The following is a 5,431-nucleotide window of genomic DNA, read 5'->3' as shown; positions in this document are numbered from 1 at the left end:
ACATGAATGCATTAACATTTAATTAGTGATCACGTGCAGTGATGATGCTTCTTACCTCTGTTTCGGAGCACCAGAACACAAATATGTTAGCTATATACAGTGGGTACGGAAAGTATTCAGACCCCTTAGCAAATGGCTGCAATATAACAGAGTGAAAAATTTAAGGGGGTCTGAATACTTTCCGTACCCACTGTATATAGCTAACATATTTTATTTATTCACCTAAAATGTGACATGCTTTCTCTGTTTTAAGATCTAAATTAAGTTATTTGAGTAGAACTTTATTCAACTATTCAAACTAATTATATATACTGTCTAATCAATGAACTCTTCAATAATTCTGGATAAGACTGTCAGGTCTGTCAGTAGTTTTTGAAATTGAAAATTAAACATTCTGTTTGTTGTCAAAATAAATGAAGTACAACAGTTCTACTATACCTTAAAGAACTCAGCACAAAGGAAAATGTTTTTTTCAAAAACCCTGTGTAAAAAAAAAACGAATCTGACTTGGGTGGACTAACAAGTCCTACCTTAAAGCTTACTGCAAGTTTTTCATCATGAAATATCAGAATCATTCTGTTGGTTCACTTACTTCTGATAAGGCGACTGGCTTCTGTTTCTTTGACGTTCCCCTCCAAACGTCTCTTCTGGAAGGATGTAAGTTGTTTGCTGAGCAGTACAAAATTCCACGGAAAGTGCTTATTGCTTTACGGCAACAACAAATGCACGAGTACAGCTTTGGTACAGCTCTCCTCCGTAATTATGACAGCGCTATATATACGACAGTGAATTCCACTCACTAACTGTAGGGGGCTCCAAAGTAGTGAAAATACACAAAACTACATGCAGTTGCTTTAAGTTTATTCGAAAGTGTGTTGAGCAGTGTCACGTATTACAGTACATTTCAAAGGTATCCACAAATCCCAGACTATAATAAATAATTAATACATTTTATAAATGTATTATATATAAATAAATCGATTTCCAGTTGTACTCTACCCTCTAACACAAAATGACTTATTTTATGACTTATTTGTTGTGCATTAACTAAAATCATCAACTACATATTAAAAAAAAAATCACATGTATTTGCTCCTTTCTGTGAAAATGTTTTCCCTACTTCAACTGCTGCCTGCAATTTTTAAGTATACTCAAACTGCCTGTACAAGTCATTTCCACTTAAATTATGCTAAACTGACTTACAATCTTATTGACTAATGAATGGAATTGGTTAAATTAATTTGATGAGTTAAAGCAATGTAAAAACATATGTTGACTTGATCATGTCATTTTATTGAATTTATATCAGTGCATACATTGAAGGAAATGTTCAGAAATGTGGGATGTTATGGATAGATCCGGTTGCTTTGACTTTTGGTGGGTAGCCGTTAAAAAATTGTATATCCGGAATAATGTATTCTACTCAATGACTATAGAGTATATTAATACAATCAGTATAAATATACACACTTAAGTGTAAAGGTCATGTTACCCTGTTTTCTAATTGATAGATAAATTTACCTTTTTTTTCTCCATTGCAATACACTCCAGTGATTCCTGAAATAGGTCTAATTACTATTAGGCCATTAAACTACCTTACTGCATGTTGTACTGTGTGGTCACCCAATCAATCACTGCTCTACATGGTAATTGTAGTTTAATTGCAAGACAACTGCCCAGAGAGTGTGTTTCTTTATAGCTACCCTGTAAACTCATTTGCAACCATGACATTCTGCATGACAATTACCTGCAGATCTTTCACATAAATTTAGGCATGGATGTGGGGGAAGAAATATAGGTTCATCTAATTAACAGAGAATGTTATAATTGCATCCAATACACCCATTGCACAATCAGAGTGAGGGTGTGTGGTGAGTATCAACACAGCTGCTCAAAACACCCGTTGGTTTTCAACGCATGTAAACGCGAGTAGACTGACAATTACCATGCACCACTAAAAATGCACACTTCGCTCAAATTCAGATTAGCTGCTGGATCTGCCTCTTCATTATTCACAAATTTCACTATTGTAGATGCTTCTACAACAAAAGCACATGTCTGTTTTTCCTCCTTAGTCCGCTGGCAGTTGCTCGAGCCCTCTCCTTCACCTGTTTGCAGGAGACGAGACCATCAATCAGAAAATCAGAGAGCTAGAGAGGAATCTGACAACACTCACCTGTTCTCTTGAAGGTGAACTGGCAGCATATAGCCAATTGGCTTTCCCTCTTTTTCCTGCCATTCTGTATTCTAGTCTTTGATACTTTCGAATGGAGTCTGCATGGAACTTGTTTAAAAATCTGACAACCCAGAGATCTTGGAACACTGCTGTTGGAAAATTCATTTTAAGATGGTAGCTTGGCAGCTCGACCGTCACCTACATAACTTACATTAATGCAATGTCAAATATCCGTAGTAGCCCAATTCCATGGTAAAACCAAACTTGGCAACACTGCTACTGGAAACCATTGTAATGGTTTTCGTTGATGGTTTGCATTGTTTCTAATGGCATTTGTATTGGAAACCATTAGAACCTCTGTGATGTTTCCATTTCTTTCTTTTCTTTTTTTTTAGCAGGGGTGTTTAACAATAGAACTTTTTAAAAAGTTGACCATTAAAGATGTCTGCCTGATGCGTGTTTACAGTGAAAAAGTACCGCAGTTGAATGCAAAAATGCATTCTGTATGAACAGCCACCACGTGTTTTAACTCTGCTGATGCATACAGTATATAATCTGGATCAAGTTCACACACAGAAGGACCCCCATTTTGTGTTGCATTGTGAGACTCTTTTTATCTAGTATTCATATACACTTGATAAGATTGTTCACAAAGGCCAGAAAATAACTCATTTTCCAGTTAATGTCCCTCAACAATATTCCAGCAGAATGAGGGTATGAGATATACCCCTTTTCTGGAAAAACTGATCACGTTCTATGCTTCTGCCGCCCAGAGCACCCTTCTCAACATCCCATTTACTTTAGACTGAATGCTCTGCTTTAGAACAGACTGCCTCCATTGAGAGGAAAACAACCTCGGAGCTTTCTCCCCATCTGGGATGTGAGAAAGCATTTACACTCCCGCCATCCCATTAATCAATGTTTGGAAATGATTTTTGGTTTTGCCTGGCAGAGCCAACCTTGTTTGGCCACCTGACTGTTCCCTAGTCAGCTATGTGCCTTTCCTTCTGCACAGTGGTTGATGATCGGCCGCAACTCTCTGGCTGATATCCCTTTGGTTTGCAAGGCTACAGCAGCTGTCAATAGTGCGCTTTCAGATAGGCAGTAATTTGATAATACACCAGAAATAAAATGGGCTATAGCTGGATTTCAGGTTTAAGAGTTCCTCCTTCCGTCGCCATTGTTTTCGGCCTGACATGTGAACATGTTCACAGATGTGTAGAGGAAAAGGGTGACCTCAGCGGTTTGGATGAAAACAATAGGCTGTCCTGCCTGCTTGTCAACACATGTATTTGCATTCCTCCCCACACCCTGTTTGTGCAGATATGATAAGTCATTAGCGTGGTCCATTACGCTATTACAGATCGAGCCAGAATGGAAGGCGTTATTATTGTAATATTATGCGCTTTGTACTGTAATGTTTTCTCATCGGTGAATGAGACATGAGCTAATCTGACAGTGTTGTATTCAACCCTCCACCAACGCCACCTCTCATCATGTCGCTGGTTAGCCTCTGGTCTGCCTGTAACTGTTCATGTGTTTTAGAGGAGGCGTGGCTTTGGAGAGTGATTTGCAGAGAGAGTGGGATCTTATGTTTTCAAAGCTAGCTTACTATTGCTAGTCTATCCAAAATCACATACCCTACCTTTAATTTATCTTTGTTGAAATTACAAATTATGAATTAGACAGCGAATTTGATTGAATTTGTGCTAGAATTATGTTCACAGCTCCATTTCAGGTGTTCGTTCATGCAATTTATGACCATTATTAAGTGTCACCTGCATAAATTAATTTTATGATTAATAATTGACATGTTCATTGATTTTAAACTTGGAGTCATATCCAAGCGTATGATAAAGTGTTTCCTATTGTACAGTGGGTATAGAAAAGAATCACCCCCCTTTAAAATAATCACATATTGTTGCTTTGCAGCCTGAAATGAAGATGGACACAGTTTTTTTTTTATTATTATTTTTAATCCATCTGTATTTACTCAGTGCAATTTATAGCATCCGAGTGAAAGATATAACACCAACATGTCAGAAAAAAAACAAACAAACAGAATCACTGAGTTGGAAAAAGGATCACCCCTTTTTGAGTGTGTGTGTGTGTGTGTGTGTTTCTTTTGAAGCACCTTTTGCTTTAATTACAGCCTTTAGTCTGTTGGGAAATGTCTCTACTATCTTTGGACATCTACACATCTAGACTTTGCAATATTCTTCTTTGCAGAACTGCTCAAATTCAGTTAAATTTGATGGTGATCGTTTGTGGACTGCAGTTTTTAAGTCATTCCACAGATTTTCAGTGGGGTTTAAGTCTGGGTTCTGACTAGGCCATGCAAGGTCATTCACCTTTTCCTTCTTCAACCACTGTGTGCTCAGTTTTGCTGTGTGCTTTGGGTCATTGTCATGTTGGAAGTTACACCTTCTTCCCATTGACAACTTTCTGGCAGAGGGCAGCAGATTTTCCTCAAGAATTTGACGGTATTTTGCCCCATCCATTTTTCCTTCTATCCTGACAAGTGCTCCAGTCCCTGCTGCAGAGAAACACCCCATAACAGGATATTACCAGCTCCATGCTTTACTGTAAGAATGCTGTTATTTGGATGATGAGCTGTATTGGATTTCCACCAGACATTTAATTTGGTGTTAAGGCCAAATAATTACATTTTAGTCTCATCTGTCTCAGAATCTTCAAGGTGTGCTTTGATTCGGTCATGAGTACATGTGGCTTTTCTTGAGAAGTGGCTTTTTTCTTGCGACCCTCCCATACAAGCCACATTTGTGGAGAATTTGTGATATTGTTGTCACATGCACACAATGACCACTCTTTGTCATGAATTCCTGCAACTGCTTCAAAGTTGCAGTAGCCTCTTGTTCGCCTCTCTGACCAGTTTCCTCCAGGCTCTTTCATCCAGTTTGGAGCAACATCCTGATCCAGGGAGGGTCTGTGTGTTGTACCAAATACATCCCACTTCTTAATAATAGACTTCACTGTGCTTCTAGGCATTGATAAAGCCTTTGACATTTTTTTTATCCATCTCCTGACTCGTGCCTGTCCACATCTTTATCCCGGAAATCTTTTAACAGCACATTGTCACCCATAGTTGATTGTTTGCTTCAGTTGCACTACCAAGAACTGAAATGCTCCAGGAAAGCTCTTTTCATGCTGAGCTAAACAAAATGAGCACAGCTGATCACAGGTGAAAGTCAAATGGCTTTGTGTGCCATTGAGAAGGTGATTAGCTACACCTGA

Source organism: Sinocyclocheilus grahami, unplaced genomic scaffold (genome assembly GCF_001515645.1).
Source record: "Sinocyclocheilus grahami isolate Dianchi unplaced genomic scaffold, SAMN03320097.WGS_v1.1 scaffold770.1, whole genome shotgun sequence".
Lineage (NCBI taxonomy): Eukaryota > Metazoa > Chordata > Actinopteri > Cypriniformes > Cyprinidae > Sinocyclocheilus > Sinocyclocheilus grahami.
This window is presented reverse-complemented; position numbering follows the sequence as displayed.